General features: G+C 37.3%; 1 protein-coding gene across 3 annotated transcripts in view; it reads right to left on the bottom strand.

The window, feature by feature from the left end:
• Window positions 1-13,377, bottom strand: part of sgcd (sarcoglycan, delta (dystrophin-associated glycoprotein)) — a 274,197-nt gene that overhangs the window by 155,303 nt on the left and 105,517 nt on the right. For 2 of the 3 annotated variants that reach the window (XM_008428447.2, XM_017308640.1), the window contains one exon: window positions 10,335-10,388. The gene's annotated coding sequence lies outside the window, so the exon portion shown is untranslated. Of the gene's footprint in view, window positions 1-10,334; window positions 10,389-10,587; window positions 10,664-13,377 lie in introns of those variants that run through there. The other variant, XM_008428449.2, reaches the window with a different exon arrangement.

The following is a 13,377-nucleotide window of genomic DNA, read 5'->3' on the forward strand; positions in this document are numbered from 1 at the left end:
AAACAAATCTAGCTGATTTGTTTTTATCTTTAACTGAAAAATTTTAACAGAGCTGGTGAAGCTAGTTCATGAAAACTGATCAAAATTCAGTTACTGCATATTACTGCATCCAATTTTGGATGCAGTAATATAAATGAACATAAAAAAAAAGATTTTTGAAAATGTTTTGAAAAATTTAGAAAAAAGAAAGCCAGTTTTAGTTGAGGAATAAACAAATTTATTCCAATGTAAAATGGCTAAACACGATGTATCACACAAAATGCAGGTCATTATTCAGCTTTTTAAAGAAGGTTCACCCTGTTTGATACTTCAGAGGTTTAGTTTGAAGTGCCTCGACTATTGAAGTGAAAGTTAACTCCATTATGTGATCCAAAGAGCTGTCTGGTGCCTTCAGAAAGACTGTAGCATCTGATTAGGCTGGTCAGAGTTTTAAAGAGGTTTTAAGAAATTTGAATTCAGCCATTCAAGAAAGTTTACCCTAAAAGCAAACGACAAGATCCTAAAAGATGCTAAAGGTAATGCCAAAACCGACTTATCTTTGCCAAATAGGACTCAGTTGTGGTAGTTGGACACTATATGTTTTCATACCCAATAGTCCAGTAGACTTGGTTCAATTTGGGACCAAAATTGCAACATTTGTTACATTCCAACTGGTGCAGTTTACTCTCACACTACACTGTGTCAAACGAACCAAAACCCTTCTAACAAGCTGTTCACCTCCACGCCTGTGGTGGCACTGCACCAAGAAACACCAAAGGAAATTGACACAAAAACCTCTGAAGACACTGGAGTGAGAGATAAAAAGTCTCTGATTTTAGCAGTTGTAGTATTTCTCTTCAAAATTTGGCAAAACACCACAAACCATTTCTCCTGCTAGCCCTAGACCTGCATGTTTGATCTGGTTGTATTTACCCAGAATGCCTTGTAGTGTAGTCCGCTTCCTGCTTTTGAAGCGTTCTGCAGTTCGCTTAGCATTCACAGCTTCATTCGAACCGCACAAGAGTTCACTTCAACTGAACAGAAACCTTTTAGGAGGTCAGAGTTCACTTTCTATGGTTGATCAGAGATTGATTGCACATTCACACCTTCCCAAACAAACTGGACTATCAGGGCAAACAAACTAGAGTTTGATAAAAGTGGACTAAACAGGACTGATGTGAATTCCAGCTTAAGCCACCACAGAGGACATGTTTGCCATAAAACAAAAACATTGTTCAAGGAAAACAACCTCATATGAACAGTGAAGCATAGAGATAGAAGTGTCATTGAATAAATTTACCATGTACAATAAGGTATTTTAGGAGACAATCTGTATAAAAATTCAGCTGAGGGACAACTAAACTAGATATAAGAAACTCAACATTTCACAGCTAAGGAGTGATGAGTGCAACAAGGTTTCTACAGACAATGACTGCAGCTTTTTTATCTAAAGGAGGTAAGACTATCCATTGGGGGATAGGAAGCCCCAACCTTTATTGTTAGAATCCCACATGTCTGTATTTGGAAAACAGAAGAAGCTGTCTACATCTGCAGAACATAAGGCATGACTTATAGCAGCTTTTTATATCCTGATCCAAATAAATAAATTAAAACCTTTTTTCACTCCTCTGTAGAATCAGACTATCAGATCAGTTCAAAGTAAACTGACCCATCCTGTTAATCCCTTAGTAATTGTTCCGCCTTCTTTTAAAGATTTATTGATCCTGCTAAGACGTTCAAGGTCTTTAGCATCTTAACATTAAAAGGATTTAGCTGGAGTAAAAGATTAGTTTATTTAAATTGCATGGGTAATCTGTGACTCTGCATCTCCTCAACAAGCTCCGTCTCCATAGTTCCTACTTTAGATCGATCGAAGCCATATAAAGTCCACCAGACGGAGTTGGCTCTTAGGTTTTCACTGAGTTTCAGTCCAGACGATACGCTGTAGATGGTGTTTTATTTTCTGCTAAATATCCCAGAATTTTCTGCTTTATTTTAAAACATCTTACAAAAAAGGAGCAATAATAAAAATGTTTCCTTTTTTCTCAGCTACTTGATGTTTCAGGATAACCCCATGCCCCGAAGCCAGAAACGTGGAGCTGAAATGACTCCCTGACGCAATGAGATCAATTATTTCATCATTTATCTTTTAAGCTTGAAGCAGGTTCATTAGTTTCTTTTTTGTCGAGTCACATCAACCCTCTCACTCTTCCTCCCTCCACCACCGGCTTCCATTTGTGCTCTTTTCACCTCTTTATTTTCAGCTCCATTCTGAGCAATCTCTTCCTCCCAGACAAGCTCTGCATCTTCTCATTTCTACATCTGAAAGCTGTTCATCCCGCATCCTTCCTGAAGGACTCCTGCTTTCTCCTTCCCATCAACTCCTGCTGATTTGCTTCACATCTCCATGAATCTTCACCATTCCATAATTTTCTGCCACGCTTTTCCTGCTTATTTCAGACACAATGAGCCGACCAAAGGGAGTAGGGGTAGAGCCTTGTCGACAGTAGCATGCATTAAATCCCCAGCTGACCTCCTACACCATTCCACTTCTCTAATCCGGGAGCCAAAACGATCGAGGCGAGAAGCCGCCCCCACCGCCTTATGGGGGAAGGTTGGCTCGCTAATTTACCCCCCATCAATTCCTTCACAGTCTTTCCCCCAACGCTGCTGTAAAAAAAAACCCCACTGTGTCATTGCACTCATGTATGGAGGTCACTGTTCTCCGCTGGGCGACCTCGTAAGTTTTGTGTAGCAATTAATTACTGTCACCGCGGCCGGCACATATGGGCCTATTATCATAAGGCCTCACAGGAGGATGCTTCCTGCTGTGGGAAGTCATATGGAACGCTTTAAAATGCCAACGAACTTCACTTTCTCTCCTGTCGCTGCTGTAGTCTAGCAGAAGATGGATTTCAGACGTTATTTTAATTATTTATCCACTTTGATGAGATTTATGAGGAATTTTAACTTTGAAGATGCTCTGCAGAGGCACAGAAAGTTCAACATTTTTTGATTTAGGTGTTAGGATTTGAAAAACAGAAAATATGACCTGTTAGGAAACAAAAAGCTCCTTCTATCTAACAATAGAATAGCATGATTTGGGTTTGCAGGTTTGGACCTGGATGAATGAGAAAACAGTTAGAACAACATCCTTTAAACTCCAACAGATTTGGTTCAACTGAGATCCAAAATTGCAACGTTTGTTACATTTTCAGCTGGTGCAGTTCACTGCACTATGTCAACTGATCTAAACCCTTTGAAAAACCCTCTTCCCCTTCTTGCCTGTGGTGGCACTGCACCGAGAACTGTATGAAATTATACAAAAACCTCTGAAGAAGAAACTAAGCACAATTTTGTTCTTCACAAAAAGTGAACAAAATGTTCACATTTTATGAGCATTCCTACAGCTGCTAAAATCTGACGTTAACCTACTCTCATTTAAATCTCGTGAAGAAAGAAGTTGCGCTCAGCGAAAATGAAATGTTGCAACTTCAGTCCAGAATCAAACCTCCCGGACCATCTGGTATGAAAACACCATGTTTCAATCAAGCATACCAGTTTCCAAATACTACACAGCAGAACACCCCTTGATTTGGGCTTGCGCTCATATACCTGACCTTCAACACCTTACACCTAAATAGTCTAGACAAATGTGAGGCTATCTGACCAATAGCTGGTCACACATAACATAACATAACATAACATAACATAACATAACATAACATAACATAACATAACATAACATAACATAACATAACATAACATAACATAACATAACATAACATAAAATCCAAATATATCTGAAACAGGCCTTCAACCAAAAACCTTTCAGTTGTTTTTCTAAACTGAGATTGAAGTAAAAAATCAAAAGTTATTAACAGCTAAATCTTTTTTAGGAGATTCCTTTAGCCATTAAAATAGTGAAAGGTGGACACATGCAGCATTCAGCAAGAGGAATTAGCTTCTTCCTGGTTTTAATTCTAAGGCTGATCACAAATTTTAAATAGGTTCCCTTCTTGGTTTTGGAAAGCCCATACCACATTGTGTGTGAAAAATACAATAATAGTAGAAGCTCTTTGAGGAAAAAGTCCAGTCGAGAACATTCCAACAGTGTACCACAAGGATAATTATTACCTGGGGGGAATAGTTGTTGATTTCACTCATCTGGGAAATCAGTTCACCAGCTGTGATGTCGAACCTCCACAGATTACCTTTGTTCAAGATGAAAGCTTTCTAGTATTGTCTGCTCATCTGGAAAGCCACATTTTCTGGATGTTTGATGTCGTTTCTTTTATTTCTGCCATCATTAATTTACCTAAAACTCTCCTTTGAGCCAGAAAATAGATTGTGGCCTTGCAAAATCTGTTAAGCCGGCTCAGTACCCAGGTTGTGTCCATAGACGCAAAACCCTCCATAACTGTAAACCAAACAACTGCAACAGAGAATGATAGAGAGAAAATAGATTTAAACCATCTTGTATTAAGGTTGACCTATTATGCTTCCTTGAACATGTTAGGATAGATGGAAGGGTTATACTAAACATGTACATTACATTTTTTTGCCCAAATCATTCTTAAATAAGACTTTAATCTGCTCAGTTCTCCCTGTTTTAGAGTGTCTTGTCACTTTAGATTCAAATAAGCTGCTGCTAACCACGCCCCAGAACTCAACATTTACACTCATAAAAATGGCAATGAAAAGCAGAAGTAGAGTCTACAGCATGCACTGTACAAAACACTTGTACAGTGCATGCAGTGGTAAAACTAGCCGACCAAATCTTGTGCTCTGCTTGTATTGCTAGGTGAGGGCCAGTGCCTGCTGATTTGTAATGTTACATTAGATGTTTTTTTTTAAAATGGCTCATTTTCCAGACACCAATAAACATGATCGTACAGCTTGAGTTTTTTAAACTGCTTTGGTCCAAATGAAAGTACAAAATGTCCAAAATGTGAAACACATCCAGCCAAATTTTAACAAGGAAGGAGGCCAATTAAACTGTTGAAATTCAAGCCACAAATATGAATATTAAAAGGCAGATAACATAATATTGTTTAAAATCACTGAATTGTTACACGTTTGTGTTTTAAACTTGTAAAATGATAAAAAATATTACTTTTAACACTGAACTAAAACCCAGTCAGAAAGACGCATTAAAATTGAGTGAAAATAAAAGATAAATAAGGATTTTATGAAAAAAAGGAGACCTTTTAAAACGTGTGATGATATTAATTGGATTTAAAAAAGCGTATGAAAAGATAAAAGATAAACTAAAATGAAATCTAAGTTACCATGTTGGTAACAGTAGTTCTATCTGATGGTGCTACCTTATCTATGCTTTCTGGTATAGAACCATCATTAATATCCTGTACATATGAGGAAGAAGAAAGCAATTTAGCTTGAAACTGAGATGTTATCCTTCCCTGACTGGGAGTGGAGGCCATGTTAAATGCTCCATCTCTCACAGCGGGGACGTAGACTAATTCCTCGACTCCATTCAGACCCACAGTGAAAATCCTTCTTCTGACTTTCACACAAACAGCTTGTTTCTCCTAAGAGTCAGCTGCTTGGGTGTTTGTTTCTGATTGTCTTGTATTTTCTGTTTACCACAGTCACAGCAGAACAGAGTGTTTATGCTGCGTTTACTTCTTTTTGTTTCAGTCTAGCTCTGCTTTTTCCTTTTTTCCTGCGCCTGGTCTCCAGTGACATTGCGTTTTCCAGAATTCCTTTCTCCATTTCTGACTCCTGTTCTCCTGCCGCTGCTCTCCTCCCGGTGTTGTTGGCTTTGCTAACGGGTGTCTTTGAAGTGGTTCATTCAGAATCTCTCCACTTCATCCTCCTCTAACTGCTCACCTTTCCTTCCACATCTCTGCACATTTCAATCTCTTTTTACCTGCAACAGTCCTCCCTTTCTCCTTTTCTCATCTCTCTCTTTCTCTCCTTCGACTCGTGTGGTTTCATCAGATTTGGTCAGAATAATCAGCAGTAAAATCACCACCCAATCTTCCCTAAACTGCCAGAAAAACAAAATTAGGTCTGTGAGAAAGTAAAGTTTTATAGATATCTGCAAGCTGCTCTTAAAACTATTACTCAAAGTTTTTTTATTGATTCCTTAAGTGATTTTACAAAGACCCAGATCTAATTTATAATGAATTCTTGATATTTTATAGGTTTTGTCATGAAAGAAACTCTCTTAGTGTCAGTAATATTTTGCTGTTTTGGCAGCAAGGGTAAGAGGTTTTCAAGAAGATCATATAAATTTGTGGTTATATGACGTACAACTGTAAGGATAAGAAAATAGGAACTGGGTCTTCAACTTTATAGAGTTACCGCAGATTTAAGTCTTTACATTTCTGTCCGTCCGTTTGGTTTGGTTCCAGAGAAACGGAGTTGGAGATATGATCCTTGTTACTATTATTGATGGAAAAGATGGTTTGAACTTTGAACTTCCTCCTTCTCTCTTTTCTCTGCATTCATTAAGCTTTTTTTTAACAACTCCTCAGATTTGGGGTCATAGTTCAAGAATTTTTTGAGCTTTTGAGATGCTTATTCATTTCTCTCAGTTGTAAAAACTATAACTTATTGTCTCGCCTGGTTACACATAACAACCATCCAAAGGTAAAAGAGCAAATTGATAAGCAGCTTATCAATTTGCAGATCACTTGCTCACTTTTTGTACTCATCAAGAGGCTTCCAGTGTAATTGAATTACAACAGTTCTTCTCACATATTCACGAATAAGCATCAAATTTAGTTTAACTTTGGAAATAAATGGTGTATAATGGATTATTGCTGACGTAAAATGAACCAGAAAAATATCTGGATTGAAGTGTTCTGGTTTTAATGGGAGACAGAGCCTATAAATGACTTTTGTTGTGACTATAGGCACTACACACATAAACTTAATTTATCATTTGCTAACAGCAGAGCGGTGAGTATTTAACTTGCTTCAATCATACATGATACGATTGTTTTTCAGTGGAGTCAGAGCAGAAAAGCCCAGGTGCCAGTCCTGAATCCAGGCCCACACGGCATATGCTTCGGTGTGAGCTGGGATCCAGGTGCCTGCTCCTGTACTGCTCAAAGGAATGGAGCAGTCAGCCTTATTGTGGCACATATTGTCATGTTTCCAGAGCGGTTAGGCTGATTTCACAGTTGTTTCCTGCAGTGGGAAAACAGAAGTGGCTTTATGAAATCAAACAGAGCCGCAGAGAAAGGCGACGCCGGGAGCAAAAACAAATGCTGCTGCGTTTACTAGATGTGTCACCTTGTAGAGCCGACTTACTATACTGCCAGCAAACTCTCAAACAGAACCAACTGCAGCAGAAAAATAATGTGCAACACAGACCATCTCGAGTGCTGAGTGCTGTACTGATGCATACAGCCTTTTGGTCTCAGTGTGCCTTCTCGGTATAAAGAAATGGGCAATTATCTTGTATGAGCTTTAAGTGCTTTAGAAGCCTGGTGGTATATTTCTGCTGTATATGCACCTTTCATCTGCATGCAAACTGCACATTTAAGAAACATTTTCTAATCTTAAGAAGTGAAAAAAAAACATAAACATAAACTATATTCATGTTTATTACTGCCTAATGTGCTAAGCAAGTGTTAAAGACCAAAATAAGTGTACAGGCTGGTAAAAACTGCAAAGAGCTGCAACTGGCTTTTTGGACCTTCCAACAGTAGTTCCTAAAAACTGACTAAAAATTAGAAAGAAACTGAAGTTTCAAAAATACTTAAAAAAAAAATATGGGTCATTTTTTAGTTTTTGCATGGAACATTTACATTTGATTTCCAATACAAAAATACAATAGAAGTACCAGTTTTTATTTAGATCTATTTTTCTTGTCATTAGGCTGGAAGCTGTGTGCAAATATCAACATGCCTTATCAGAAAAAATGTAGCCAACATTTTTTTTAAATGCTTTTTATTAATAAAGAAATAAAAATGGTTGTTCTTTTAAAATTTCAACATATTTCATGTAGAAGATATTTTAAAAAACTATGTTGTTTTTTTTTAAAGATGAGGTGATATTTATGGTTCTAACCTGTTATTATTCAGATACTTTGGGAGCATATATTGCTCTTTAGATTGTAAATATTGCAGGCCTTTGGTCCAACAGATTTTAATAAATTATGGTCATTAAAAAACAGTATACATGATTAAACTTCTTTCACAAAAGCCTTTATACCTACTGTACTGGTGACTTCCCTCCCAACACTGTCTACTATGGATCAAGGGCTGCTAACATCTCTGCAGACCTCACACATCTTGGACACAAACCGTTTTGACTTTAACCTTCAGGTTGGTGAGACAGAACACTGTTTTCAAAACCTGGTCATACTGTCCAGGTAGTCTGCTGCACTACCTGCATAGTCTTGCGGGAATGCAAGTCTTGTCTTCTTTTGTAATACCACTATTTATATCTAAGGAGGAGTGAACTCTCATGTCAGTAAGTTGCCAGGCGCATTGTCTTGTACCACTGAGTATAGGATGAGAAAATTCTAGTAATACTAGTTGTTATTTGGAAGAACATAGATGGAATTTCTTCAGCGGCAGAGTGATTTGTAGTTAAGCCAAATGACTGTGTTGAACCATTTAACCTGTGTATTTATTGTAAAACAATATTAACTAAACACAGCAATGCAACAAAAATGCATCTCCACCTAAAACATAATAATTCAATACCATTTTCCAAGCTGGAGAAAAAAAAAAAAAAAAACATTGTTTGTGTTTTTCCAATGGTCCACAATCACTGTTTATTCAACATGCAAATTTCAGAGACCGGTACAAAATGTTGCATATGCATAAAGAAATTGGCACAAAAAATGAAGCTGATTATAAAAATGTTATTATGCTGGATGTAAGCTTGTTGCTTCAGCTTGTTTTGGGATATTTAAATATAGAAGAACATTTATCTACCCTTATATTTTAGGACAAATACTTGTTTCCAACCCTTGCAGAACACCATGCTTTAGCAAATAAAAAACATAATATGAACATTCTTTGAACCTCACTTATATGAACCCATGAACCTCATTCCTGAGGTCATTTTTTACAATAATCAACATCTTAGATTCACACATTCAAGCTGAACTGCAAACATCCAGGTATTGTACATTTAAAAATCTGCTCACGGTTCATCTGAAGTTTATTTTTCAAAAGTCAAGAGACCTTTTTCTCCTTAAGGATGTAAATATTGACAAGCCTCTCTTGGATTTAATATTCACTTGCATGTTTGTTGTGTCTTTATGTTTGTTGGGTTGCCCAAGAGCATTTCTGTTTGTGTCTTTGGTTTGTTTTGCTGGGTTCTTTTTTCTTTTCTTTTTTTGTTTAACCAAGTAATCCAGATATTTTCTAGCAATAAAAACTACTTCATGTTTCATCAGATTCAACAATATACAATCATCCAAACAACCAGCTCTAGACTTATTGTTTTAACATACTGAGATTACATCCTTTCCTTAGTGATAAAACAGTGCATGTATTGAGAATTGAATAACTACTTGTATCCAAGCAAAAAAAAAAGAGTTGAATTTTCATTTAAAACAAACTGGGTTATGGAGGAAAATTGGTCTTAAAAGAATCATCAGAGATGGTGAGAAGGAGATGTGAGGGTTTTGATAAGCAATAAACAACATAGCAACTACAATGTGTGTATCTGTCCAAGTAGAATTGATTTAGAAAGCACAAAAATGAGCATTACCTACAGACCTAGCTGCGGAAAATCTTCTCACTGCCACACTCATCAGTATTTCACACCAAATATAACTCACAAACAAAGTTCTGAACAAAAGCATCAGATATTTAAAGTGACTAGTCACAGCTAGCTAGTAGCTAGTCAGCTGACAAATGTTACATCTGACTTGCAGCTAGTTAAAGAGGTAACTGTTAGTGGGGTTATATCTGACTTGATATTAGTCAGAATAGACTAGTTTATGTCAATGATTAGCTAGAGCTAACTAATGCTCAGAACCAAACAAAAGTAAGGCGAGGGTTTTAGCTCAGCAGCAGCCTGTTCAAACAGTTAGCCGAAATAATGATTAGCTTCAACAGTTAGTCAAAGCTAACGGGTAGTTTGGGGTAACTACCAGTGCAAATGTTTATTTCACTTTCAATCTAAGCACATGTGAAAGGGGACATTTAAGTTAGAGTTAATGACCAGTTTAAGGTAAATCCTTGTCTGAAAAGCCCACTGAGAAAAGAACATTATAATCACCAATCAAAACTTTAACTGTTTTCCTCCATCATTAGCAGCTCATCCTGCAATTTCATCCAAGAAGCCATGTAGCACAGACAGAAAATAACTGCAATATAACATAAATGCACAGAGTAAAGAGTAATACATACACTCACCTCAGAGTGCTGATTTGGAGTACCTGACAGGGGCCTGGGGATTTTTCTAATCACCTATGAAAGGAGGAAAAAGATAAGGTCAGCATGTCACAGATACAATACCTCTCAGCTGATCATCTCCTCCCAGACCTCTACAATTATTTCCCACATTTCCCAATTTAGCTAGCGCCAACGAGGGATCAGAACTCCCTCAGTCTCAGCATTTATTAAGCAGAAACAGGTAAGAAGCAGGAAACCAGATCAGCAAAATTACCTCAAAAAATCCCTCACACAAGAACCTGCGTCGAGCTCTGGAGGTTGCTTGAACTTTCTGTACCCTGGTTTCTGGCTATGCTTGTGCTGTGTAGACTTTTGTGCTTTCATGATAGATCGCATTTTTTAAAACAGCAGTCAATGACTACATACTTAGTCACTTAAAAAAAATGCAACTGCTGAGGCAGTTCTGTTGAAGCAGCACTATTTATTTAAAATTTATATTAAATAATAATTTAGCATATGATTTTCTTTCAACCTTCACAGGAAGCACTTCAGCTGACAAATTTTCCTAAGCTTCTAGTAGTGCAGGCCCAAAGATTTATTATTGAATAAACCCATAAAACTTTAAACCCGACATTCAATAAAAGGCCTGACAATATATCAGAAAATCCCACAGCAGACAGGTTTTTGTTGCAGACAAGAAAACTAAGATACCAAGTTGGTGGTTTTCTCCTTCAGCCGAACGCCTCATTAAGAATGTATGATGTATTGGTGTGGTGAGTTTGTAAGTGTTTCAGAGGCAAAAGCATCACCAGCAGGTCAGAAGTAGTTTAAACAAGTTTACATTTAACAAAAGAGTCACTTTTATTTTTGATGTTGAAATGAGCAATTTACTTTAAATGATTGTTGTTTGTTTAGAGCTCATAAACCTGCCAAAGAATTCATTTTACAGACAAAACAGAAATACTTGTGTGCTAAAAAGTTACAAAATAAGTCAAATGTAAAGGTTATGATGAACAAGTGTAAGAATATTTTTATTTTTGATAGAACAATATTGCAAATATATCATATCCACATTTTATTATAATTGTGCTGCACAAAAATATAAAGGAGTATTTCTAAATAGACTTTAATAAGCTTGCTGAGTTTTTACCACATTTGTGTCAGGCACAGTTGACATTTAAATTAAGTGTCAATCAGCTTTGCCTAAATCAAAAAAGGTATTTTAATTAAAAGAAGAAAAAAAAAATACAACCACCACTAAGATACATTATTGCTATATTTCACCTCAAAAGGATTATTATTCGTAGTACAAGTAAATTTTTCTTCGGTTTATTCCTGTCACCGACACACTGCATTATAAATCTGTCAGGGATAAATTATAGCCTGCAGGGTGAAACACACAATGCACCCAGCATTTAGACAGTTGTGTTTTAATGAGCAGAGAGGACACTGGAAGTGGCTCACTGAGAAGGTTTGCCAGATCGAGGTTAGAAAACAGACGTAGTGTGTGTCCAAATTCAGGAACTACACAGCAAAAAGCTCAGTATTAATTTAACTCTGAAGAGTGTGGACTATATAAACACTGAAAGAGTTCAATTAACACTGGGCCTTTTGCTGTGTACATCCTTCGAAGGCTGCATTCAAATCCAAATGTTAAATTTGACGGCTCCTCTAAATACATCATTCTTTTCCCCGGATCCGATGGACGGGTCTGGTGTAACAGGTTAGGATAGGTCTATGGACTATGAAAAATGTTTAATTACATTTTTTGCACAAATTCATTCTTAGATGAGATTTTAGTTTTGTTTGTTCTGCCTATTTTAAGCTTCTTTCAGAACGAATTGAATAGCGACTCCTGTAAATTTAAATCCAAGTAACCTGCTGCTGGCCACGCCTCCGTACTCAACAATTACACTCGCAAGTGAAAATGGCTGCAAACAGATGCACGATAATACAACTGCACATCCTTGAAAGGCAGAAGTGGAGCCTCCTGAATAACCAAGAAGAATGCAACAAGTGGTTTCTGGATGGTAAGTTAACAATAAAACACTTGTCTTTTCCAGCAGCCATTGCACTGTGGTAAAACCTGCTGACCAAATGTGCTGGAGCTCAGCTTAGGTTGCTAGGTAATGGGCTGGGTTTCACTGAGGTTGCTAGGTGAGGGCCAGCGCCTGTGATGTTACTTTTTGGAGATTTTTGAAACAGCTTGTTTTCCAGACACCAAAAAACATTAACTTACTACCAAACCCCAGCTGGATAGTTCTCTTCAAGCACTTAGGCTGTTTTTAGAAGCAGTTGAGACCCAAATGGAAGTAAAATGATTATGCAAAATGTGAGTTTTACATAATTTGTTCCCTTTAATTAAATAATGAAAAACACCCAGACAGATTTCAAGCTACTTTTTTACCAGCTTAGGTTTTTTGTAAACCCTACACTCCAGCTACACAATTCATGAGTTGAGAACGTGGCACAGTCCATTTGAGATACAGATTCCCTCCAATTCATTTAAAAAGATAAGTGTTCATGAAACTCTCAAAACTTAACTATATCTTTTTGTCCTGAGATTTTCTGTTTTTCATTTTATTTTTCATTAGTTTGCAGGTGGGAAGCCCTACATAAGCACATCCTTATTATTCGGGCGATGCAGCAAGACAGTCACTCCCACCTCCTCAATTTAATTAGAGTTTCATCTTTTAAGAAAGCAGTTCTCATTCCCCACATGTGGCTAGAGGCCGCCCCGCTGACGAAGACTGAGCCTTGGCTGCATGACAGTCCTGCCAATGTCATGGCGTCTTTTCTTTTCCACAAGTACAGCAAGAGAACGAAGGAGCATTACACACACCGCTGCCCAATTAGAGCAGGAATGTGAATTAATGAGCAGGTCGGGGCAGGTTAATGAAGGGTGTTGCCGATCTGCTGATGACTCAAATTAAAAACAGTACCCCTATCTGGACAAAGTTTCTTTGTTACTTCTTTCTCTGCTGGAAATGATCATGTTGGTGCTGTGCTGTATTGGACCCTTTCTTGTGTTTTACAGACAATAAAGCTCTGAACAGTTGATGTG

Source organism: Poecilia reticulata, linkage group LG14 (genome assembly GCF_000633615.1).
Source record: "Poecilia reticulata strain Guanapo linkage group LG14, Guppy_female_1.0+MT, whole genome shotgun sequence".
Lineage (NCBI taxonomy): Eukaryota > Metazoa > Chordata > Actinopteri > Cyprinodontiformes > Poeciliidae > Poecilia > Poecilia reticulata.